The 23,873-nt window shown below is 44.9% G+C and overlaps 21 non-coding genes across 21 annotated transcripts; all 21 read left to right on the top strand.

Moving 5' to 3' along the window:
• Nucleotides 1–731: 731 nt before the first annotated feature.
• TRNAD-GUC (transfer RNA aspartic acid (anticodon GUC)) lies at nucleotides 732–803 on the top strand. The gene has a single exon. It is a non-coding gene; the product is annotated as a tRNA-Asp (tRNA).
• An 882-nt stretch (nucleotides 804–1,685) lies between these two features.
• TRNAD-GUC (transfer RNA aspartic acid (anticodon GUC)) lies at nucleotides 1,686–1,757 on the top strand. Its single transcript has one exon. It is a non-coding gene; the product is annotated as a tRNA-Asp (tRNA).
• A 1,082-nt stretch (nucleotides 1,758–2,839) lies between these two features.
• TRNAD-GUC (transfer RNA aspartic acid (anticodon GUC)) lies at nucleotides 2,840–2,911 on the top strand. The gene has a single exon. It is a non-coding gene; the product is annotated as a tRNA-Asp (tRNA).
• Nucleotides 2,912–3,321: 410 nt separating this feature from the next.
• On the top strand, nucleotides 3,322–3,393 carry TRNAD-GUC (transfer RNA aspartic acid (anticodon GUC)). The gene has a single exon. It is a non-coding gene; the product is annotated as a tRNA-Asp (tRNA).
• Nucleotides 3,394–5,704: 2,311 nt separating this feature from the next.
• TRNAD-GUC (transfer RNA aspartic acid (anticodon GUC)) lies at nucleotides 5,705–5,776 on the top strand. Its single transcript has one exon. It is a non-coding gene; the product is annotated as a tRNA-Asp (tRNA).
• Nucleotides 5,777–6,186: 410 nt separating this feature from the next.
• On the top strand, nucleotides 6,187–6,258 carry TRNAD-GUC (transfer RNA aspartic acid (anticodon GUC)). Its single transcript has one exon. It is a non-coding gene; the product is annotated as a tRNA-Asp (tRNA).
• A 1,356-nt stretch (nucleotides 6,259–7,614) lies between these two features.
• On the top strand, nucleotides 7,615–7,686 carry TRNAD-GUC (transfer RNA aspartic acid (anticodon GUC)). The gene has a single exon. It is a non-coding gene; the product is annotated as a tRNA-Asp (tRNA).
• A 410-nt stretch (nucleotides 7,687–8,096) lies between these two features.
• On the top strand, nucleotides 8,097–8,168 carry TRNAD-GUC (transfer RNA aspartic acid (anticodon GUC)). The gene has a single exon. It is a non-coding gene; the product is annotated as a tRNA-Asp (tRNA).
• Nucleotides 8,169–10,006: 1,838 nt separating this feature from the next.
• On the top strand, nucleotides 10,007–10,078 carry TRNAD-GUC (transfer RNA aspartic acid (anticodon GUC)). Its single transcript has one exon. It is a non-coding gene; the product is annotated as a tRNA-Asp (tRNA).
• A 2,311-nt stretch (nucleotides 10,079–12,389) lies between these two features.
• On the top strand, nucleotides 12,390–12,461 carry TRNAD-GUC (transfer RNA aspartic acid (anticodon GUC)). Its single transcript has one exon. It is a non-coding gene; the product is annotated as a tRNA-Asp (tRNA).
• Nucleotides 12,462–12,864: 403 nt separating this feature from the next.
• On the top strand, nucleotides 12,865–12,936 carry TRNAD-GUC (transfer RNA aspartic acid (anticodon GUC)). The gene has a single exon. It is a non-coding gene; the product is annotated as a tRNA-Asp (tRNA).
• Nucleotides 12,937–13,818: 882 nt separating this feature from the next.
• On the top strand, nucleotides 13,819–13,890 carry TRNAD-GUC (transfer RNA aspartic acid (anticodon GUC)). Its single transcript has one exon. It is a non-coding gene; the product is annotated as a tRNA-Asp (tRNA).
• An 883-nt stretch (nucleotides 13,891–14,773) lies between these two features.
• Nucleotides 14,774–14,845, top strand: TRNAD-GUC (transfer RNA aspartic acid (anticodon GUC)). The gene has a single exon. It is a non-coding gene; the product is annotated as a tRNA-Asp (tRNA).
• Nucleotides 14,846–15,674: 829 nt separating this feature from the next.
• On the top strand, nucleotides 15,675–15,746 carry TRNAD-GUC (transfer RNA aspartic acid (anticodon GUC)). Its single transcript has one exon. It is a non-coding gene; the product is annotated as a tRNA-Asp (tRNA).
• An 883-nt stretch (nucleotides 15,747–16,629) lies between these two features.
• Nucleotides 16,630–16,701, top strand: TRNAD-GUC (transfer RNA aspartic acid (anticodon GUC)). Its single transcript has one exon. It is a non-coding gene; the product is annotated as a tRNA-Asp (tRNA).
• Nucleotides 16,702–17,584: 883 nt separating this feature from the next.
• Nucleotides 17,585–17,656, top strand: TRNAD-GUC (transfer RNA aspartic acid (anticodon GUC)). Its single transcript has one exon. It is a non-coding gene; the product is annotated as a tRNA-Asp (tRNA).
• An 883-nt stretch (nucleotides 17,657–18,539) lies between these two features.
• TRNAD-GUC (transfer RNA aspartic acid (anticodon GUC)) lies at nucleotides 18,540–18,611 on the top strand. Its single transcript has one exon. It is a non-coding gene; the product is annotated as a tRNA-Asp (tRNA).
• Nucleotides 18,612–19,503: 892 nt separating this feature from the next.
• TRNAD-GUC (transfer RNA aspartic acid (anticodon GUC)) lies at nucleotides 19,504–19,575 on the top strand. The gene has a single exon. It is a non-coding gene; the product is annotated as a tRNA-Asp (tRNA).
• A 1,365-nt stretch (nucleotides 19,576–20,940) lies between these two features.
• TRNAD-GUC (transfer RNA aspartic acid (anticodon GUC)) lies at nucleotides 20,941–21,012 on the top strand. Its single transcript has one exon. It is a non-coding gene; the product is annotated as a tRNA-Asp (tRNA).
• Nucleotides 21,013–21,895: 883 nt separating this feature from the next.
• TRNAD-GUC (transfer RNA aspartic acid (anticodon GUC)) lies at nucleotides 21,896–21,967 on the top strand. Its single transcript has one exon. It is a non-coding gene; the product is annotated as a tRNA-Asp (tRNA).
• Nucleotides 21,968–22,850: 883 nt separating this feature from the next.
• TRNAD-GUC (transfer RNA aspartic acid (anticodon GUC)) lies at nucleotides 22,851–22,922 on the top strand. Its single transcript has one exon. It is a non-coding gene; the product is annotated as a tRNA-Asp (tRNA).
• Nucleotides 22,923–23,873: the final 951 nt, after the last annotated feature.

Here is a 23,873-nt window from a genome sequence, read left to right as displayed (position 1 = left end):
TTTTCTGCATTTCACCTCCAAACAGCGCTTTGTCCCCAGGAATCACTGCAGCTTTACCTTTGGGGAAAAGGAAAAAGTCTGATTTCTCAGACTTGAGATTTCTTTAGCTGGACTTTGCAGTTAGATGACTCAAGATATCATCTGTGGAAGCTATTTTTCTTTTGGCAGAACATCTGCGTATGTGTAAATGGGCAAAATTCTATCGGTCCCAAGAGTAAATGGGTCTGCCCGAATACTGCCATGCTTTCATCAGCTTCTTCCTCGTTAGTATAGTGGCGAGTAGTCACGCGGGAGACCGGGGTTCGATTCCCCGACGGGGAGTGCTTTTCTCGTTTTCTACGAAGCTATTTCCCAAGACTGTCGCCATCTTTGACAAAGTCCATCTCAAGAAGAAGTGCTTCCTGCTAAATGCTAAGAAGCATGCCACTTTGCTATCCTCTTGCCTATGTACTATTTACAACACCAGGTTATGTTTTTCTGCATTTCACCTCCAAACAGCGCTTTGTCCCCAGGAATCACTGCAGCTTTACCTTTGGGGAAAAGGAAAAAGTCTGATTTGTCAGACTTGAGATTTCTTTAGCTGGACTTTGCAGTTAGATGACTCAAGATATCATCTGTGGAAGCTATTTTTCTTTTGGCAGAACATCTGCGTATGTGTAAATGGGCAAAATTCTATCGGTCCCAAGAGTAAATGGGTCCGCCCGAATACTGCCATGCTTTCATCAGCTTCTTCCTCGTTAGTATAGTGGTGAGTATCCCCGCCTGTCACGCGGGAGACCGGGGTTCGATTCCCCGACGGGGAGTGCTTTTCTCGTTTTCTACGAAGCTATTTCCCAAGACTGTCGCCATCTTTGACAAAGTCCATCTCAAGAAGAAGTGCTTCCTGCTAAATGCTAAGAAGCATGCCACTTTGCTATCCTCTTGCCTATGTACTGTTTACAACACCAGGTTATGTTTTTCTGCATTTCACCTCCAAACAGCGCTTTGTCCCCAGGAATCACTGCAGCTTTACCTTTGGGGAAGAGAAAAAGTCTGATTTGTCAGACTTGAGATTTCTTTAGCTGGACTTTGCAGTTAGATGACTCAAGATATCATCTGTGGAAGCTATTTTTCTTTTGGCAGAACATCTGCGTATGTGTAAATGGGCAAAATTCTATCGGTCCCAAGAGTAAATGGGTCTGCCCGAATACTGCCATGCTTTCATCAGCTTCTTCCTCGTTAGTATAGTGGCGAGTAGTCACGCGGGAGACCGGGGTTCGATTCCCCGACGGGGAGTGCTTTTCTCGTTTTCTACGAAGCTATTTCCCAAGACTGTCGCCATCTTTGACAAAGTCCATCTCAAGAAGAAGTGCTTCCTGCTAAATGCTAAGAAGCATGCCACTTTGCTATCCTCTTGCCTATGTACTATTTACAACACCAGGTTATGTTTTTCTGCATTTCACCTCCAAACAGCGCATTGTCCCCAGGAATCACTGCAGCTTTACCTTTGGGGAAAGAGAAAAAGTCTGATTTGTCAGACTTGAGATTTCTTTAGCTGGACTTTGCAGTTAGATGACTCAAGATATCATCTGTGGAAGCTATTTTTCTTTTGGCAGAACATCTGCGTATGTGTAAATGGGCAAAATTCTATCGGTCCCAAGAGTAAATGGGTCCGCCCGAATACTGCCATGCTTTCATCAGCTTCTTCCTCGTTAGTATAGTGGTGAGTATCCCCGCCTGTCACGCGGGAGACCGGGGTTCGATTCCCCGACGGGGAGTGCTTTTCTCGTTTTCTACGAAGCTATTTCCCAAGACTGTCGCCATCTTTGACAAAGTCCATCTCAAGAAGAAGTGCTTCCTGCTAAATGCTAAGAAGCATGCCACTGTGCTATCCTCTTGCTAACTTCCTCGTTAGTATAGTGGTGAGTATCCCTGCCTGTCACACGGGAGACCGGGGTTCGATTCCCCGACGGGGAGTGCTTTTCTCGTTTTCTACGAAGGTATTTCCCAAGACTGTCGCCATCTTTGACAAAGTCCATCTCAAGAAGAAGTGCTTCCTGCTAAATGCTAAGAAGCATGCCACTTTGCTATCCTCTTGCCTATGTACTATTTACAACACCAGGTTATGTTTTTCTGCATTTCACCTCCAAACAGCGCTTTGTCCCCAGGAATCACTGCAGCTTTACCTTTGGGGAAAGAGAAAAAGTCTGATTTGTCAGACTTGAGATTTCTTTAGCTGGACTTTGCAGTTAGATGACTCAAGATATCATCTGTGGAAGCTATTTTTCTTTTGGCAGAACATCTGCGTATGTGTAAATGGGCAAAATTCTATCGGTCCCAAGAGTAAATGGGTCTGCCCGAATACTGCCATGCTTTCATCAGCTTCTTCCTCGTTAGTATAGTGGTGAGTAGTCACGCGGGAGACCGGGGTTCGATTCCCCGACGGGGAGTGCTTTTCTCGTTTTCTACGAAGCTATTTCCCAAGACTGTCGCCATCTTTGACAAAGTCCATCTCAAGAAGAAGTGCTTCCTGCTAAATGCTAAGAAGCATGCCACTTTGCTATCCTCTTGCCTATGTACTATTTACAACACCAGGTTATGTTTTTCTGCATTTCACCTCCAAACAGCGCTTTGTCCCCAGGAATCACTGCAGCTTTACCTTTGGGGAAAGAGAAAAAGTCTGATTTGTCAGACTTGAGATTTCTTTAGCTGGACTTTGCAGTTAGATGACTCAAGATATCATCTGTGGAAGCTATTTTTCTTTTGGCAGAACATCTGCGTATGTGTAAATGGGCAAAATTCTATCGGTCCCAAGAGTAAATGGGTCCGCCCGAATACTGCCATGCTTTCATCAGCTTCTTCCTCGTTAGTATAGTGGTGAGTATCCCCGCCTGTCACGCGGGAGACCGGGGTTCGATTCCCCGACGGGGAGTGCTTTTCTCGTTTTCTACGAAGCTATTTCCCAAGACTGTCGCCATCTTTGACAAAGTCCATCTCAAGAAGAAGTGCTTCCTGCTAAATGCTAAGAAGCATGCCACTTTGCTATCCTCTTGCCTATGTACTATTTACAACACCAGGTTATGTTTTTCTGCATTTCACCTCCAAACAGCGCTTTGTCCCCAGGAATCACTGCAGCTTTACCTTTGGGGAAAAGGAAAAAGTCTGATTTGTCAGACTTGAGATTTCTTTAGCTGGACTTTGCAGTTAGATGACTCAAGATATCATCTGTGGAAGCTATTTTTCTTTTGGCAGAACATCTGCGTATGTGTAAATGGGCAAAATTCTATCGGTCCCAAGAGTAAATGGGTCCGCCCGAATACTGCCATGCTTTCATCAGCTTCTTCCTCGTTAGTATAGTGGTGAGTATCCCCGCCTGTCACGCGGGAGACCGGGGTTCGATTCCCCGACGGGGAGTGCTTTTCTCGTTTTCTACGAAGCTATTTCCCAAGACTGTCGCCATCTTTGACAAAGTCCATCTCAAGAAGAAGTGCTTCCTGCTAAATGCTAAGAAGCATGCCACTTTGCTATCCTCTTGCCTATGTACTATTTACAACACCAGGTTATGTTTTTCTGCATTTCACCTCCAAACAGCGCTTTGTCCCCAGGAATCACTGCAGCTTTACCTTTGGGGAAAAGGAAAAAGTCTGATTTGTCAGACTTGAGATTTCTTTAGCTGGACTTTGCAGTTAGATGACTCAAGATATCATCTGTGGAAGCTATTTTTCTTTTGGCAGAACATCTGCGTATGTGTAAATGGGCAAAATTCTATCGGTCCCAAGAGTAAATGGGTCTGCCCGAATACTGCCATGCTTTCATCAGCTTCTTCCTCGTTAGTATAGTGGCGAGTAGTCACGTGGGAGACCGGGGTTCGATTCCCCGACGGGGAGTGCTTTTCTCGTTTTCTACGAAGCTATTTCCCAAGACTGTCGCCATCTTTGACAAAGTCCATCTCAAGAAGAAGTGCTTCCTGCTAAATGCTAAGAAGCATGCCACTTTGCTATCCTCTTGCCTATGTACTATTTACAACACCAGGTTATGTTTTTCTGCATTTCACCTCCAAACAGCGCTTTGTCCCCAGGAATCACTGCAGCTTTACCTTTGGGGAAAAGGAAAAAGTCTGATTTGTCAGACTTGAGATTTCTTTAGCTGGACTTTGCAGTTAGATGACTCAAGATATCATCTGTGGAAGCTATTTTTCTTTTGGCAGAACATCTGCGTATGTGTAAATGGGCAAAATTCTATCGGTCCCAAGAGTAAATGGGTCTGCCCGAATACTGCCATGCTTTCATCAGCTTCTTCCTCGTTAGTATAGTGGCGAGTAGTCACGCGGGAGACCGGGGTTCGATTCCCCGACGGGGAGTGCTTTTCTCGTTTTCTACGAAGCTATTTCCCAAGACTGTCGCCATCTTTGACAAAGTCCATCTCAAGAAGAAGTGCTTCCTGCTAAATGCTAAGAAGCATGCCACTTTGCTATCCTCTTGCCTATGTACTATTTACAACACCAGGTTATGTTTTTCTGCATTTCACCTCCAAACAGCGCTTTGTCCCCAGGAATCACTGCAGCTTTACCTTTGGGGAAAGAGAAAAAGTCTGATTTGTCAGACTTGAGATTTCTTTAGCTGGACTTTGCAGTTAGATGACTCAAGATATCATCTGTGGAAGCTATTTTTCTTTTGGCAGAACATCTGCGTATGTGTAAATGGGCAAAATTCTATCGGTCCCAAGAGTAAATGGGTCTGCCCGAATACTGCCATGCTTTTATCAGCTTCTTCCTCGTTAGTATAGTGGTGAGTATCCCTGCCTGTCACACGGGAGACCGGGGTTCGATTCCCCGACGGGGAGTGCTTTTCTCGTTTTCTACGAAGGTATTTCCCAAGACTGTCGCCATCTTTGACAAAGTCCATCTCAAGAAGAAGTGCTTCCTGCTAAATGCTAAGAAGCATGCCACTTTGCTATCCTCTTGCCTATGTACTATTTACAACACCAGGTTATGTTTTTCTGCATTTCACCTCCAAACAGCGCTTTGTCCCCAGGAATCACTGCAGCTTTACCTTTGGGGAAAGAGAAAAAGTCTGATTTGTCAGACTTGAGATTTCTTTAGCTGGACTTTGCAGTTAGATGACTCAAGATATCATCTGTGGAAGCTATTTTTCTTTTGGCAGAACATCTGCGTATGTGTAAATGGGCAAAATTCTATCGGTCCCAAGAGTAAATGGGTCTGCCCGAATACTGCCATGCTTTCATCAGCTTCTTCCTCGTTAGTATAGTGGTGAGTAGTCACGCGGGAGACCGGGGTTCGATTCCCCGACGGGGAGTGCTTTTCTCGTTTTCTACGAAGCTATTTCCCAAGACTGTCGCCATCTTTGACAAAGTCCATCTCAAGAAGAAGTGCTTCCTGCTAAATGCTAAGAAGCATGCCACTTTGCTATCCTCTTGCCTATGTACTATTTACAACACCAGGTTATGTTTTTCTGCATTTCACCTCCAAACAGCGCTTTGTCCCCAGGAATCACTGCAGCTTTACCTTTGGGGAAAGAGAAAAAGTCTGATTTGTCAGACTTGAGATTTCTTTAGCTGGACTTTGCAGTTAGATGACTCAAGATATCATCTGTGGAAGCTATTTTTCTTTTGGCAGAACATCTGCGTATGTGTAAATGGGCAAAATTCTATCGGTCCCAAGAGTAAATGGGTCCGCCCGAATACTGCCATGCTTTCATCAGCTTCTTCCTCGTTAGTATAGTGGTGAGTATCCCCGCCTGTCACGCGGGAGACCGGGGTTCGATTCCCCGACGGGGAGTGCTTTTCTCGTTTTCTACGAAGCTATTTCCCAAGACTGTCGCCATCTTTGACAAAGTCCATCTCAAGAAGAAGTGCTTCCTGCTAAATGCTAAGAAGCATGCCACTTTGCTATCCTCTTGCCTATGTACTATTTACAACACCAGGTTATGTTTTTCTGCATTTCACCTCCAAACAGCGCTTTGTCCCCAGGAATCACTGCAGCTTTACCTTTGGGGAAAAGGAAAAAGTCTGATTTGTCAGACTTGAGATTTCTTTAGCTGGACTTTGCAGTTAGATGACTCAAGATATCATCTGTGGAAGCTATTTTTCTTTTGGCAGAACATCTGCGTATGTGTAAATGGGCAAAATTCTATCGGTCCCAAGAGTAAATGGGTCCGCCCGAATACTGCCATGCTTTCATCAGCTTCTTCCTCGTTAGTATAGTGGTGAGTATCCCCGCCTGTCACGCGGGAGACCGGGGTTCGATTCCCCGACGGGGAGTGCTTTTCTCGTTTTCTACGAAGCTATTTCCCAAGACTGTCGCCATCTTTGACAAAGTCCATCTCAAGAAGAAGTGCTTCCTGCTAAATGCTAAGAAGCATGCCACTTTGCTATCCTCTTGCCTATGTACTATTTACAACACCAGGTTATGTTTTTCTGCATTTCACCTCCAAACAGCGCTTTGTCCCCAGGAATCACTGCAGCTTTACCTTTGGGGAAAAGGAAAAAGTCTGATTTGTCAGACTTGAGATTTCTTTAGCTGGACTTTGCAGTTAGATGACTCAAGATATCATCTGTGGAAGCTATTTTTCTTTTGGCAGAACATCTGCGTATGTGTAAATGGGCAAAATTCTATCGGTCCCAAGAGTAAATGGGTCTGCCCGAATACTGCCATGCTTTCATCAGCTTCTTCCTCGTTAGTATAGTGGCGAGTAGTCACGTGGGAGACCGGGGTTCGATTCCCCGACGGGGAGTGCTTTTCTCGTTTTCTACGAAGCTATTTCCCAAGACTGTCGCCATCTTTGACAAAGTCCATCTCAAGAAGAAGTGCTTCCTGCTAAATGCTAAGAAGCATGCCACTTTGCTATCCTCTTGCCTATGTACTATTTACAACACCAGGTTATGTTTTTCTGCATTTCACCTCCAAACAGCGCTTTGTCCCCAGGAATCACTGCAGCTTTACCTTTGGGGAAAAGGAAAAAGTCTGATTTGTCAGACTTGAGATTTCTTTAGCTGGACTTTGCAGTTAGATGACTCAAGATATCATCTGTGGAAGCTATTTTTCTTTTGGCAGAACATCTGCGTATGTGTAAATGGGCAAAATTCTATCGGTCCCAAGAGTAAATGGGTCTGCCCGAATACTGCCATGCTTTCATCAGCTTCTTCCTCGTTAGTATAGTGGCGAGTAGTCACGCGGGAGACCGGGGTTCGATTCCCCGACGGGGAGTGCTTTTCTCGTTTTCTACGAAGCTATTTCCCAAGACTGTCGCCATCTTTGACAAAGTCCATCTCAAGAAGAAGTGCTTCCTGCTAAATGCTAAGAAGCATGCCACTTTGCTATCCTCTTGCCTATGTACTATTTACAACACCAGGTTATGTTTTTCTGCATTTCACCTCCAAACAGCGCTTTGTCCCCAGGAATCACTGCAGCTTTACCTTTGGGGAAAAGGAAAAAGTCTGATTTGTCAGACTTGAGATTTCTTTAGCTGGACTTTGCAGTTAGATGACTCAAGATATCATCTGTGGAAGCTATTTTTCTTTTGGCAGAACATCTGCGTATGTGTAAATGGGCAAAATTCTATCGGTCCCAAGAGTAAATGGGTCTGCCCGAATACTGCCATGCTTTTATCAGCTTCTTCCTCGTTAGTATAGTGGTGAGTATCCCCGCCTGTCACGCGGGAGACCGGGGTTCGATTCCCCGACGGGGAGTGCTTTTCTCGTTTTCTACGAAGCTATTTCCCAAGACTGTCGCCATCTTTGACAAAGTCCATCTCAAGAAGAAGTGCTTCCTGCTAAATGCTAAGAAGCATGCCGTTTTGCTATCCTCTTGCCTATGTACTGTTTACAACACCAGGTTATGTTTTTCTGCATTTCACCTCTAAACAGCGCTTTGTCCCCAGGAATCACTGCAGCTTTACCTTTGGGGAAAGAGAAAAAGTCTGATTTGTCAGACTTGAGATTTCTTTAGCTGGACTTTGCAGTTAGATGACTCAAGATATCATCTGTGGAAGCTATTTTTCTTTTGGCAGAACATCTGCGTATGTGTAAATGGGCAAAATTCTATCGGTCCCAAGAGTAAATGGGTCCGCCCGAATACTGCCATGCTTTCATCAGCTTCTTCCTCGTTAGTATAGTGGTGAGTATCCCCGCCTGTCACGCGGGAGACCGGGGTTCGATTCCCCGACGGGGAGTGCTTTTCTCGTTTTCTACGAAGCTATTTCCCAAGACTGTCGCCATCTTTGACAAAGTCCATCTCAAGAAGAAGTGCTTCCTGCTAAATGCTAAGAAGCATGCCACTTTGCTATCCTCTTGCCTATGTACTATTTACAACACCAGGTTATGTTTTTCTGCATTTCACCTCCAAACAGCGCTTTGTCCCCAGGAATCACTGCAGCTTTACCTTTGGGGAAAAGGAAAAAGTCTGATTTGTCAGACTTGAGATTTCTTTAGCTGGACTTTGCAGTTAGATGACTCAAGATATCATCTGTGGAAGCTATTTTTCTTTTGGCAGAACATCTGCGTATGTGTAAATGGGCAAAATTCTATCGGTCCCAAGAGTAAATGGGTCTGCCCGAATACTGCCATGCTTTCATCAGCTTCTTCCTCGTTAGTATAGTGGCGAGTAGTCACGTGGGAGACCGGGGTTCGATTCCCCGACGGGGAGTGCTTTTCTCGTTTTCTACGAAGCTATTTCCCAAGACTGTCGCCATCTTTGACAAAGTCCATCTCAAGAAGAAGTGCTTCCTGCTAAATGCTAAGAAGCATGCCACTTTGCTATCCTCTTGCCTATGTACTATTTACAACACCAGGTTATGTTTTTCTGCATTTCACCTCCAAACAGCGCTTTGTCCCCAGGAATCACTGCAGCTTTACCTTTGGGGAAAAGGAAAAAGTCTGATTTGTCAGACTTGAGATTTCTTTAGCTGGACTTTGCAGTTAGATGACTCAAGATATCATCTGTGGAAGCTATTTTTCTTTTGGCAGAACATCTGCGTATGTGTAAATGGGCAAAATTCTATCGGTCCCAAGAGTAAATGGGTCTGCCCGAATACTGCCATGCTTTCATCAGCTTCTTCCTCGTTAGTATAGTGGCGAGTAGTCACGCGGGAGACCGGGGTTCGATTCCCCGACGGGGAGTGCTTTTCTCGTTTTCTACGAAGCTATTTCCCAAGACTGTCGCCATCTTTGACAAAGTCCATCTCAAGAAGAAGTGCTTCCTGCTAAATGCTAAGAAGCATGCCACTTTGCTATCCTCTTGCCTATGTACTATTTACAACACCAGGTTATGTTTTTCTGCATTTCACCTCCAAACAGCGCTTTGTCCCCAGGAATCACTGCAGCTTTACCTTTGGGGAAAAGGAAAAAGTCTGATTTGTCAGACTTGAGATTTCTTTAGCTGGACTTTGCAGTTAGATGACTCAAGATATCATCTGTGGAAGCTATTTTTCTTTTGGCAGAACATCTGCGTATGTGTAAATGGGCAAAATTCTATCGGTCCCAAGAGTAAATGGGTCCGCCCGAATACTGCCATGCTTTCATCAGCTTCTTCCTCGTTAGTATAGTGGTGAGTATCCACGCCTGTCACGCGGGAGACCGGGGTTCGATTCCCCGACGGGGAGTGCTTTTCTCGTTTTCTACGAAGCTATTTCCCAAGACTGTCGCCATCTTTGACAAAGTCCATCTCAAGAAGAAGTGCTTCCTGCTAAATGCTAAGAAGCATGCCGTTTTGCTATCCTCTTGCCTATGTACTGTTTACAACACCAGGTTATGTTTTTCTGCATTTCACCTCTAAACAGCGCTTTGTCCCCAGGAATCACTGCAGCTTTACCTTTGGGGAAAGAGAAAAAGTCTGATTTGTCAGACTTGAGATTTCTTTAGCTGGACTTTGCAGTTAGATGACTCAAGATATCATCTGTGGAAGCTATTTTTCTTTTGGCAGAACATCTGCGTATGTGTAAATGGGCAAAATTCTATCGGTCCCAAGAGTAAATGGGTCCGCCCGAATACTGCCATGCTTTCATCAGCTTCTTCCTCGTTAGTATAGTGGTGAGTATCCCCGCCTGTCACGCGGGAGACCGGGGTTCGATTCCCCGACGGGGAGTGCTTTTCTCGTTTTCTACGAAGCTATTTCCCAAGACTGTCGCCATCTTTGACAAAGTCCATCTCAAGAAGAAGTGCTTCCTGCTAAATGCTAAGAAGCATGCCACTTTGCTATCCTCTTGCCTATGTACTATTTACAACACCAGGTTATGTTTTTCTGCATTTCACCTCCAAACAGCGCTTTGTCCCCAGGAATCACTGCAGCTTTACCTTTGGGGAAAAGGAAAAAGTCTGATTTGTCAGACTTGAGATTTCTTTAGCTGGACTTTGCAGTTAGATGACTCAAGATATCATCTGTGGAAGCTATTTTTCTTTTGGCAGAACATCTGCGTATGTGTAAATGGGCAAAATTCTATCGGTCCCAAGAGTAAATGGGTCTGCCCGAATACTGCCATGCTTTCATCAGCTTCTTCCTCGTTAGTATAGTGGCGAGTAGTCACGTGGGAGACCGGGGTTCGATTCCCCGACGGGGAGTGCTTTTCTCGTTTTCTACGAAGCTATTTCCCAAGACTGTCGCCATCTTTGACAAAGTCCATCTCAAGAAGAAGTGCTTCCTGCTAAATGCTAAGAAGCATGCCACTTTGCTATCCTCTTGCCTATGTACTATTTACAACACCAGGTTATGTTTTTCTGCATTTCACCTCCAAACAGCGCTTTGTCCCCAGGAATCACTGCAGCTTTACCTTTGGGGAAAAGGAAAAAGTCTGATTTGTCAGACTTGAGATTTCTTTAGCTGGACTTTGCAGTTAGATGACTCAAGATATCATCTGTGGAAGCTATTTTTCTTTTGGCAGAACATCTGCGTATGTGTAAATGGGCAAAATTCTATCGGTCCCAAGAGTAAATGGGTCTGCCCGAATACTGCCATGCTTTCATCAGCTTCTTCCTCGTTAGTATAGTGGCGAGTAGTCACGCGGGAGACCGGGGTTCGATTCCCCGACGGGGAGTGCTTTTCTCGTTTTCTACGAAGCTATTTCCCAAGACTGTCGCCATCTTTGACAAAGTCCATCTCAAGAAGAAGTGCTTCCTGCTAAATGCTAAGAAGCATGCCACTTTGCTATCCTCTTGCCTATGTACTATTTACAACACCAGGTTATGTTTTTCTGCATTTCACCTCCAAACAGCGCTTTGTCCCCAGGAATCACTGCAGCTTTACCTTTGGGGAAAAGGAAAAAGTCTGATTTGTCAGACTTGAGATTTCTTTAGCTGGACTTTGCAGTTAGATGACTCAAGATATCATCTGTGGAAGCTATTTTTCTTTTGGCAGAACATCTGCGTATGTGTAAATGGGCAAAATTCTATCGGTCCCAAGAGTAAATGGGTCCGCCCGAATACTGCCATGCTTTCATCAGCTTCTTCCTCGTTAGTATAGTGGTGAGTATCCACGCCTGTCACGCGGGAGACCGGGGTTCGATTCCCCGACGGGGAGTGCTTTTCTCGTTTTCTACGAAGCTATTTCCCAAGACTGTCGCCATCTTTGACAAAGTCCATCTCAAGAAGAAGTGCTTCCTGCTAAATGCTAAGAAGCATGCCACTTTGCTATCCTCTTGCCTATGTACTATTTACAACACCAGGTTATGTTTTTCTGCATTTCACCTCCAAACAGCGCTTTGTCCCCAGGAATCACTGCAGCTTTACCTTTGGGGAAAAGGAAAAAGTCTGATTTGTCAGACTTGAGATTTCTTTAGCTGGACTTTGCAGTTAGATGACTCAAGATATCATCTGTGGAAGCTATTTTTCTTTTGGCAGAACATCTGCGTATGTGTAAATGGGCAAAATTCTATCGGTCCCAAGAGTAAATGGGTCTGCCCGAATACTGCCATGCTTTCATCAGCTTCTTCCTCGTTAGTATAGTGGCGAGTAGTCACGCGGGAGACCGGGGTTCGATTCCCCGACGGGGAGTGCTTTTCTCGTTTTCTACGAAGCTATTTCCCAAGACTGTCGCCATCTTTGACAAAGTCCATCTCAAGAAGAAGTGCTTCCTGCTAAATGCTAAGAAGCATGCCACTTTGCTATCCTCTTGCCTATGTACTATTTACAACACCAGGTTATGTTTTTCTGCATTTCACCTCCAAACAGCGCTTTGTCCCCAGGAATCACTGCAGCTTTACCTTTGGGGAAAGAGAAAAAGTCTGATTTGTCAGACTTGAGATTTCTTTAGCTGGACTTTGCAGTTAGATGACTCAAGATATCATCTGTGGAAGCTATTTTTCTTTTGGCAGAACATCTGCGTATGTGTAAATGGGCAAAATTCTATCGGTCCCAAGAGTAAATGGGTCCGCCCGAATACTGCCATGCTTTCATCAGCTTCTTCCTCGTTAGTATAGTGGTGAGTATCCCCGCCTGTCACGCGGGAGACCGGGGTTCGATTCCCCGACGGGGAGTGCTTTTCTCGTTTTCTACGAAGCTATTTCCCAAGACTGTCGCCATCTTTGACAAAGTCCATCTCAAGAAGAAGTGCTTCCTGCTAAATGCTAAGAAGCATGCCACTTTGCTATCCTCTTGCCTATTTACAACACCAGGTTATGTTTTTCTGCATTTCACCTCCAAACAGCGCTTTGTCCCCAGGAATCACTGCAGCTTTACCTTTGGGGAAAAGGAAAAAGTCTGATTTGTCAGACTTGAGATTTCTTTAGCTGGACTTTGCAGTTAGATGACTCAAGATATCATCTGTGGAAGCTATTTTTCTTTTGGCAGAACATCTGCGTATGTGTAAATGGGCAAAATTCTATCGGTCCCAAGAGTAAATGGGTCCGCCCGAATACTGCCATGCTTTCATCAGCTTCTTCCTCGTTAGTATAGTGGTGAGTATCCCCGCCTGTCACGCGGGAGACCGGGGTTCGATTCCCCGACGGGGAGTGCTTTTCTCGTTTTCTACGAAGCTATTTCCCAAGACTGTCGCCATCTTTGACAAAGTCCATCTCAAGAAGAAGTGCTTCCTGCTAAATGCTAAGAAGCATGCCACTTTGCCATCCTCTTGCCTATGTACTGTTTACAACACCAGGTTATGTTTTTCTGCATTTCACCTCCAAACAGCGCTTTGTCCCCAGGAATCACTGCAGCTTTACCTTTGGGGAAGAGAAAAAGTCTGATTTGTCAGACTTGAGATTTCTTTAGCTGGACTTTGCAGTTAGATGACTCAAGATATCATCTGTGGAAGCTATTTTTCTTTTGGCAGAACATCTGCGTATGTGTAAATGGGCAAAATTCTATCGGTCCCAAGAGTAAATGGGTCTGCCCGAATACTGCCATGCTTTCATCAGCTTCTTCCTCGTTAGTATAGTGGCGAGTAGTCACGCGGGAGACCGGGGTTCGATTCCCCGACGGGGAGTGCTTTTCTCGTTTTCTACGAAGCTATTTCCCAAGACTGTCACCATCTTTGACAAAGTCCATCTCAAGAAGAAGTGCTTCCTGCTAAATGCTAAGAAGCATGCCACTTTGCTATCCTCTTGCCTATGTACTATTTACAACACCAGGTTATGTTTTTCTGCATTTCACCTCCAAACAGCGCATTGTCCCCAGGAATCACTGCAGCTTTACCTTTGGGGAAAGAGAAAAAGTCTGATTTGTCAGACTTGAGATTTCTTTAGCTGGACTTTGCAGTTAGATGACTCAAGATATCATCTGTGGAAGCTATTTTTCTTTTGGCAGAACATCTGCGTATGTGTAAATGGGCAAAATTCTATCGGTCCCAAGAGTAAATGGGTCCGCCCGAATACTGCCATGCTTTCATCAGCTTCTTCCTCGTTAGTATAGTGGTGAGTATCCCCGCCTGTCACGCGGGAGACCGGGGTTCGATTCCCCGACGGGGAGTGCTTTTCTCGTTTTCTACGAAGCTATTTCCCAAGACTGTCGCCATCTTTGACAAAGTCCATCTCAAGAAGAAGTGCTTCCTGCTAAATGCTAAGAAGCATGCCACTTTGCTATCCTCTTGCCTATGTACTATTTACAACACCAGGTTATGTTTTTCTGCATTTCACCTCCAAACAGCGCTTTGTCCCCAGGAATCACTGCAGCTTTACCTTTGGGGAAAAGGAAAAAGTCTGATTTGTCAGACTTGAGATTTCTTTAGCTGGACTTTGCAGTTAGATGACTCAAGATATCATCTGTGGAAGCTATTTTTCTTTTGGCAGAACATCTGCGTATGTGTAAATGGGCAAAATTCTATCGGTCCCAAGAGTAAATGGGTCCGCCCGAATACTGCCATGCTTTCATCAGCTTCTTCCTCGTTAGTATAGTGGCGAGTAGTCACGCGGGAGACCGGGGTTCGATTCCCCGACGGGGAGTGCTTTTCTCGTTTTCTACGAAGCTATTTCCCAAGACTGTCACCATCTTTGACAAAGTCCATCTCAAGAAGAAGTGCTTCCTGCTAAATGCTAAGAAGCATGCCACTTTGCTATCCTCTTGCCTATGTACTATTTACAACACCAGGTTATGTTTTTCTGCATTTCACCTCCAAACAGCGCATTGTCCCCAGGAATCACTGCAGCTTTACCTTTGGGGAAAGAGAAAAAGTCTGATTTGTCAGACTTGAGATTTCTTTAGCTGGACTTTGCAGTTAGATGACTCAAGATATCATCTGTGGAAGCTATTTTTCTTTTGGCAGAACATCTGCGTATGTGTAAATGGGCAAAATTCTATCGGTCCCAAGAGTAAATGGGTCCGCCCGAATACTGCCATGCTTTCATCAGCTTCTTCCTCGTTAGTATAGTGGTGAGTATCCCCGCCTGTCACGCGGGAGACCGGGGTTCGATTCCCCGACGGGGAGTGCTTTTCTCGTTTTCTACGAAGCTATTTCCCAAGACTGTCGCCATCTTTGACAAAGTCCATCTCAAGAAGAAGTGCTTCCTGCTAAATGCTAAGAAGCATGCCACTTTGCTATCCAAAACAGCGCTTTGTCCCCAGGAATCACTGCAGCTTTACCTTTGGGGAAAAGGAAAAAGTCTGATTTGTCAGACTTGAGATTTCTTTAGCTGGACTTTGCAGTTAGATGACTCAAGATATCATCTGTGGAAGCTATTTTTCTTTTGGCAGAACATCTGCGTATGTGTAAATGGGCAAAATTCTATCGGTCCCAAGAGTAAATGGGTCTGCCCGAATACTGCCATGCTTTCATCAGCTTCTTCCTCGTTAGTATAGTGGCGAGTAGTCACGCGGGAGACCGGGGTTCGATTCCCCGACGGGGAGTGCTTTTCTCGTTTTCTACGAAGCTATTTCCCAAGACTGTCGCCATCTTTGACAAAGTCCATCTCAAGAAGAAGTGCTTCCTGCTAAATGCTAAGAAGCATGCCACTTTGCTATCCTCTTGCCTATGTACTATTTACAACACCAGGTTATGTTTTTCTGCATTTCACCTCCAAACAGCGCTTTGTCCCCAGGAATCACTGCAGCTTTACCTTTGGGGAAAGAGAAAAAGTCTGATTTGTCAGACTTGAGATTTCTTTAGCTGGACTTTGCAGTTAGATGACTCAAGATATCATCTGTGGAAGCTATTTTTCTTTTGGCAGAACATCTGCGTATGTGTAAATGGGCAAAATTCTATCGGTCCCAAGAGTAAATGGGTCCGCCCGAATACTGCCATGCTTTCATCAGCTTCTTCCTCGTTAGTATAGTGGTGAGTATCCCCGCCTGTCACGCGGGAGACCGGGGTTCGATTCCCCGACGGGGAGTGCTTTTCTCGTTTTCTACGAAGCTATTTCCCAAGACTGTCGCCATCTTTGACAAAGTCCATCTCAAGAAGAAGTGCTTCCTGCTAAATGCTAAGAAGCATGCCACTTTGCTATCCTCTTGCCTATGTACTATTTACAACACCAGGTTATGTTTTTCTGCATTTCACCTCCAAACAGCGCTTTGTCCCCAGGAATCACTGCAGCTTTACCTTTGGGGAAAAGGAAAAAGTCTGATTTGTCAGACTTGAGATTTCTTTAGCTGGACTTTGCAGTTAGATGACTCAAGATATCATCTGTGGAAGCTATTTTTCTTTTGGCAGAACATCTGCGTATGTGTAAATGGGCAAAATTCTATCGGTCCCAAGAGTAAATGGGTCTGCCCGAATACTGCCATGCTTTCATCAGCTTCTTCCTCGTTAGTATAGTGGCGAGTAGTCACGCGGGAGACCGGGGTTCGATTCCCCGACGGGGAGTGCTTTTCTCGTTTTCTACGAAGCTATTTCCCAAGACTGTCGCCATCTTTGACAAAGTCCATCTCAAGAAGAAGTGCTTCCTGCTAAATGCTAAGAAGCATGCCACTTTGCTATCCTCTTGCCTATGTACTATTTACAACACCAGGTTATGTTTTTCTGCATTTCACCTCCAAACAGCGCTTTGTCCCCAGGAATCACTGCAGCTTTACCTTTGGGGAAAAGGAAAAAGTCTGATTTGTCAGACTTGAGATTTCTTTAGCTGGACTTTGCAGTTAGATGACTCAAGATATCATCTGTGGAAGCTATTTTTCTTTTGGCAGAACATCTGCGTATGTGTAAATGGGCAAAATTCTATCGGTCCCAAGAGTAAATGGGTCCGCCCGAATACTGCCATGCTTTCATCAGCTTCTTCCTCGTTAGTATAGTGGTGAGTATCCCCGCCTGTCACGCGGGAGACCGGGGTTCGATTCCCCGACGGGGAGTGCTTTTCTCGTTTTCTACGAAGCTATTTCCCAAGACTGTCGCCATCTTTGACAAAGTCCATCTCAAGAAGAAGTGCTTCCTGCTAAATGCTAAGAAGCATGCCACTTTGCTATCCTCTTGCCTATGTACTATTTACAACACCAGGTTATGTTTTTCTGCATTTCACCTCCAAACAGCGCTTTGTCCCCAGGAATCACTGCAGCTTTACCTTTGGGGAAAAGGAAAAAGTCTGATTTGTCAGACTTGAGATTTCTTTAGCTGGACTTTGCAGTTAGATGACTCAAGATATCATCTGTGGAAGCTATTTTTCTTTTGGCAGAACATCTGCGTATGTGTAAATGGGCAAAATTCTATCGGTCCCAAGAGTAAATGGGTCTGCCCGAATACTGCCATGCTTTCATCAGCTTCTTCCTCGTTAGTATAGTGGCGAGTAGTCACGCGGGAGACCGGGGTTCGATTCCCCGACGGGGAGTGCTTTTCTCGTTTTCTACGAAGCTATTTCCCAAGACTGTCGCCATCTTTGACAAAGTCCATCTCAAGAAGAAGTGCTTCCTGCTAAATGCTAAGAAGCATGCCACTTTGCTATCCTCTTGCCTATGTACTATTTACAACACCAGGTTATGTTTTTCTGCATTTCACCTCCAAACAGCGCTTTGTCCCCAGGAATCACTGCAGCTTTACCTTTGGGGAAAGAGAAAAAGTCTGATTTGTCAGACTTGAGATTTCTTTAGCTGGACTTTGCAGTTAGATGACTCAAGATATCATCTGTGGAAGCTATTTTTCTTTTGGCAGAACATCTGCGTATGTGTAAATGGGCAAAATTCTATCGGTCCCAAGAGTAAATGGGTCCGCCCGAATACTGCCATGCTTTCATCAGCTTCTTCCTCGTTAGTATAGTGGTGAGTATCCCCGCCTGTCACGCGGGAGACCGGGGTTCGATTCCCCGACGGGGAGTGCTTTTCTCGTTTTCTACGAAGCTATTTCCCAAGACTGTCGCCATCTTTGACAAAGTCCATCTCAAGAAGAAGTGCTTCCTGCTAAATGCTAAGAAGCATGCCACTTTGCTATCCTCTTGCCTATGTACTATTTACAACACCAGGTTATGTTTTTCTGCATTTCACCTCCAAACAGCGCTTTGTCCCCAGGAATCACTGCAGCTTTACCTTTGGGGAAAAGGAAAAAGTCTGATTTGTCAGACTTGAGATTTCTTTAGCTGGACTTTGCAGTTAGATGACTCAAGATATCATCTGTGGAAGCTATTTTTCTTTTGGCAGAACATCTGCGTATGTGTAAATGGGCAAAATTCTATCGGTCCCAAGAGTAAATGGGTCTGCCCGAATACTGCCATGCTTTCATCAGCTTCTTCCTCGTTAGTATAGTGGCGAGTAGTCACGCGGGAGACCGGGGTTCGATTCCCCGACGGGGAGTGCTTTTCTCGTTTTCTACGAAGCTATTTCCCAAGACTGTCGCCATCTTTGACAAAGTCCATCTCAAGAAGAAGTGCTTCCTGCTAAATGCTAAGAAGCATGCCACTTTGCTATCCTCTTGCCTATGTACTATTTACAACACCAGGTTATGTTTTTCTGCATTTCACCTCCAAACAGCGCTTTGTCCCCAGGAATCACTGCAGCTTTACCTTTGGGGAAAAGGAAAAAGTCTGATTTGTCAGACTTGAGATTTCTTTAGCTGGACTTTGCAGTTAGATGACTCAAGATATCATCTGTGGAAGCTATTTTTCTTTTGGCAGAACATCTGCGTATGTGTAAATGGGCAAAATTCTATCGGTCCCAAGAGTAAATGGGTCCGCCCGAATACTGCCATGCTTTCATCAGCTTCTTCCTCGTTAGTATAGTGGTGAGTATCCCCGCCTGTCACGCGGGAGACCGGGGTTCGATTCCCCGACGGGGAGTGCTTTTCTCGTTTTCTACGAAGCTATTTCCCAAGACTGTCGCCATCTTTGACAAAGTCCATCTCAAGAAGAAGTGCTTCCTGCTAAATGCTAAGAAGCATGCCACTTTGCTATCCTCTTGCCTATGTACTGTTTACAACACCAGGTTATGTTTTTCTGCATTTCACCTCCAAACAGCGCTTTGTCCCCAGGAATCACTGCAGCTTTACCTTTGGGGAAAGAGAAAAAGTCTGATTTGTCAGACTTGAGATTTCTTTAGCTGGACTTTGCAGTTAGATGACTCAAGATATCATCTGTGGAAGCTATTTTTCTTTTGGCAGAACATCTGCGTATGTGTAAATGGGCAAAATTCTATCGGTCCCAAGAGTAAATGGGTCTGCCCGAATACTGCCATGCTTTCATCAGCTTCTTCCTCATTAGTATAGTGGTGAGTATCCCCACCTGTCACGCGGGAGACCGGGGTTCGATTCCCCAACGGGGAGTGCTTTTCTCGTTTTCTACGAAGCTATTTCCCAAGACTGTCGCCATGTTTGACAAAGTCCATCTCAAGAAGAAGTGCTTCCTGCTAAATGCTAAGAAGCATGCCACTTTGCTATCCTCTTGCCTATGTACTATTTACAACACCAGGTTATGTTTTTCTGCATTTCACCTCCAAACAGCGCTTTGTCCCCAGGAATCACTGCAGCTTTACCTTTGGGGAAAGAGAAAAAGTCTGATTTGTCAGACTTGAGATTTCTTTAGCTGGACTTTGCAGTTAGATGACTCAAGATATCATCTGTGGAAGCTATTTTTCTTTTGGCAGAACATCTGCGTATGTGTAAATGGGCAAAATTCTATCGGTCCCAAGAGTAAATGGGTCCGCCCGAATACTGCCATGCTTTCATCAGCTTCTTCCTCGTTAGTATAGTGGTGAGTATCCCCGCCTGTCACGCGGGAGACCGGGGTTCGATTCCCCGACGGGGAGTGCTTTTCTCGTTTTCTACGAAGCTATTTCCCAAGACTGTCGCCATCTTTGACAAAGTCCATCTCAAGAAGAAGTGCTTCCTGCTAAATGCTAAGAAGCATGCCACTTTGCTATCCTCTTGCCTATGTACTGTTTACAACACCAGGTTATGTTTTTCTGCATTTCACCTCCAAACAGCGCTTTGTCCCCAGGAATCACTGCAGCTTTACCTTTGGGGAAAGAGAAAAAGTCTGATTTGTCAGACTTGAGATTTCTTTAGCTGGACTTTGCAGTTAGATGACTCAAGATATCATCTGTGGAAGCTATTTTTCTTTTGGCAGAACATCTGCGTATGTGTAAATGGGCAAAATTCTATCGGTCCCAAGAGTAAATGGGTCTGCCCGAATACTGCCATGCTTTCATCAGCTTCTTCCTCATTAGTATAGTGGTGAGTATCCCCGCCTGTCACGCGGGAGACCGGGGTTCGATTCCCCGACGGGGAGTGCTTTTCTCGTTTTCTACGAAGCTATTTCCCAAGACTGTCGCCATGTTTGACAAAGTCCATCTCAAGAAGAAGTGCTTCCTGCTAAATGCTAAGAAGCATGCCACTTTGCTATCCTCTTGCCTATGTACTATTTACAACACCAGGTTATGTTTTTCTGCATTTCACCTCCAAACAGCGCTTTGTCCCCAGGAATCACTGCAGCTTTACCTTTGGGGAAAGAGAAAAAGTCTGATTTGTCAGACTTGAGATTTCTTTAGCTGGACTTTGCAGTTAGATGACTCAAGATATCATCTGTGGAAGCTATTTTTCTTTTGGCAGAACATCTGCGTATGTGTAAATGGGCAAAATTCTATCGGTCCCAAGAGTAAATGGGTCTGCCCGAATACTGCCATGCTTTCATCAGCTTCTTCCTCGTTAGTATAGTGGCGAGTAGTCACGCGGGAGACCGGGGTTCGATTCCCCGACGGGGAGTGCTTTTCTCGTTTTCTACGAAGCTATTTCCCAAGACTGTCGCCATCTTTGACAAAGTCCATCTCAAGAAGAAGTGCTTCCTGCTAAATGCTAAGAAGCATGCCACTTTGCTATCCTCTTGCCTATGTACTATTTACAACACCAGGTTATGTTTTTCTGCATTTCACCTCCAAACAGCGCATTGTCCCCAGGAATCACTGCAGCTTTACCTTTGGGGAAAGAGAAAAAGTCTGATTTGTCAGACTTGAGATTTCTTTAGCTGGACTTTGCAGTTAGATGACTCAAGATATCATCTGTGGAAGCTATTTTTCTTTTGGCAGAACATCTGCGTATGTGTAAATGGGCAAAATTCTATCGGTCCCAAGAGTAAATGGGTCCGCCCGAATACTGCCATGCTTTCATCAGCTTCTTCCTCGTTAGTATAGTGGTGAGTATCCCCGCCTGTCACGCGGGAGACCGGGGTTCGATTCCCCGACGGGGAGTGCTTTTCTCGTTTTCTACGAAGCTATTTCCCAAGACTGTCGCCATCTTTGACAAAGTCCATCTCAAGAAGAAGTGCTTCCTGCTAAATGCTAAGAAGCATGCCACTTTGCTATCCTCTTGCCTATGTACTATTTACAACACCAGGTTATGTTTTTCTGCATTTCACCTCCAAACAGCGCTTTGTCCCCAGGAATCACTGCAGCTTTACCTTTGGGGAAAAGGAAAAAGTCTGATTTGTCAGACTTGAGATTTCTTTAGCTGGACTTTGCAGTTAGATGACTCAAGATATCATCTGTGGAAGCTATTTTTCTTTTGGCAGAACATCTGCGTATGTGTAAATGGGCAAAATTCTATCGGTCCCAAGAGTAAATGGGTCTGCCCGAATACTGCCATGCTTTCATCAGCTTCTTCCTCGTTAGTATAGTGGCGAGTAGTCACGCGGGAGACCGGGGTTCGATTCCCCGACGGGGAGTGCTTTTCTCGTTTTCTACGAAGCTATTTCCCAAGACTGTCGCCATCTTTGACAAAGTCCATCTCAAGAAGAAGTGCTTCCTGCTAAATGCTAAGAAGCATGCCACTTTGCTATCCTCTTGCCTATGTACTATTTACAACACCAGGTTATGTTTTTCTGCATTTCACCTCCAAACAGCGCTTTGTCCCCAGGAATCACTGCAGCTTTACCTTTGGGGAAAGAGAAAAAGTCTGATTTGTCAGACTTGAGATTTCTTTAGCTGGACTTTGCAGTTAGATGACTCAAGATATCATCTGTGGAAGCTATTTTTCTTTTGGCAGAACATCTGCGTATGTGTAAATGGGCAAAATTCTATCGGTCCCAAGAGTAAATGGGTCCGCCCGAATACTGCCATGCTTTCATCAGCTTCTTCCTCGTTAGTATAGTGGTGAGTATCCCCGCCTGTCACGCGGGAGACCGGGGTTCGATTCCCCGACGGGGAGTGCTTTTCTCGTTTTCTACGAAGCTATTTCCCAAGACTGTCGCCATCTTTGACAAAGTCCATCTCAAGAAGAAGTGCTTCCTGCTAAATGCTAAGAAGCATGCCACTTTGCTATCCTCTTGCCTATGTACTATTTACAACACCAGGTTATGTTTTTCTGCATTTCACCTCCAAACAGCGCTTTGTCCCCAGGAATCACTGCAGCTTTACCTTTGGGGAAAAGGAAAAAGTCTGATTTGTCAGACTTGAGATTTCTTTAGCTGGACTTTGCAGTTAGATGACTCAAGATATCATCTGTGGAAGCTATTTTTCTTTTGGCAGAACATCTGCGTATGTGTAAATGGGCAAAATTCTATCGGTCCCAAGAGTAAATGGGTCTGCCCGAATACTGCCATGCTTTCATCAGCTTCTTCCTCGTTAGTATAGTGGCGAGTAGTCACGCGGGAGACCGGGGTTCGATTCCCCGACGGGGAGTGCTTTTCTCGTTTTCTACGAAGCTATTTCCCAAGACTGTCGCCATCTTTGACAAAGTCCATCTCAAGAAGAAGTGCTTCCTGCTAAATGCTAAGAAGCATGCCACTTTGCTATCCTCTTGCCTATGTACTATTTACAACACCAGGTTATGTTTTTCTGCATTTCACCTCCAAACAGCGCTTTGTCCCCAGGAATCACTGCAGCTTTACCTTTGGGGAAAGAGAAAAAGTCTGATTTGTCAGACTTGAGATTTCTTTAGCTGGACTTTGCAGTTAGATGACTCAAGATATCATCTGTGGAAGCTATTTTTCTTTTGGCAGAACATCTGCGTATGTGTAAATGGGCAAAATTCTATCGGTCCCAAGAGTAAATGGGTCCGCCCGAATACTGCCATGCTTTCATCAGCTTCTTCCTCGTTAGTATAGTGGTGAGTATCCCCGCCTGTCACGCGGGAGACCGGGGTTCGATTCCCCGACGGGGAGTGCTTTTCTCGTTTTCTACGAAGCTATTTCCCAAGACTGTCGCCATCTTTGACAAAGTCCATCTCAAGAAGAAGTGCTTCCTGCTAAATGCTAAGAAGCATGCCACTTTGCTATCCTCTTGCCTATGTACTATTTACAACACCAGGTTATGTTTTTCTGCATTTCACCTCCAAACAGCGCTTTGTCCCCAGGAATCACTGCAGCTTTACCTTTGGGGAAAAGGAAAAAGTCTGATTTGTCAGACTTGAGATTTCTTTAGCTGGACTTTGCAGTTAGATGACTCAAGATATCATCTGTGGAAGCTATTTTTCTTTTGGCAGAACATCTGCGTATGTGTAAATGGGCAAAATTCTATCGGTCCCAAGAGTAAATGGGTCTGCCCGAATACTGCCATGCTTTCATCAGCTTCTTCCTCGTTAGTATAGTGGCGAGTAGTCACGCGGGAGACCGGGGTTCGATTCCCCGACGGGGAGTGCTTTTCTCGTTTTCTACGAAGCTATTTCCCAAGACTGTCGCCATCTTTGACAAAGTCCATCTCAAGAAGAAGTGCTTCCTGCTAAATGCTAAGAAGCATGCCACTTTGCTATCCTCTTGCCTATGTACTATTTACAACACCAGGTTATGTTTTTCTGCATTTCACCTCCAAACAGCGCTTTGTCCCCAGGAATCACTGCAGCTTTACCTTTGGGGAAAAGGAAAAAGTCTGATTTGTCAGACTTGAGATTTCTTTAGCTGGACTTTGCAGTTAGATGACTCAAGATATCATCTGTGGAAGCTATTTTTCTTTTGGCAGAACATCTGCGTATGTGTAAATGGGCAAAATTCTATCGGTCCCAAGAGTAAATGGGTCTGCCCGAATACTGCCATGCTTTCATCAGCTTCTTCCTCGTTAGTATAGTGGCGAGTAGTCACGCGGGAGACCGGGGTTCGATTCCCCGACGGGGAGTGCTT

This window comes from Eleutherodactylus coqui, chromosome 11 (assembly GCF_035609145.1).
Source record: "Eleutherodactylus coqui strain aEleCoq1 chromosome 11, aEleCoq1.hap1, whole genome shotgun sequence".
Classification (NCBI taxonomy): domain Eukaryota; kingdom Metazoa; phylum Chordata; class Amphibia; order Anura; family Eleutherodactylidae; genus Eleutherodactylus; species Eleutherodactylus coqui.
This window is presented reverse-complemented; position numbering and strand designations above follow the sequence as displayed.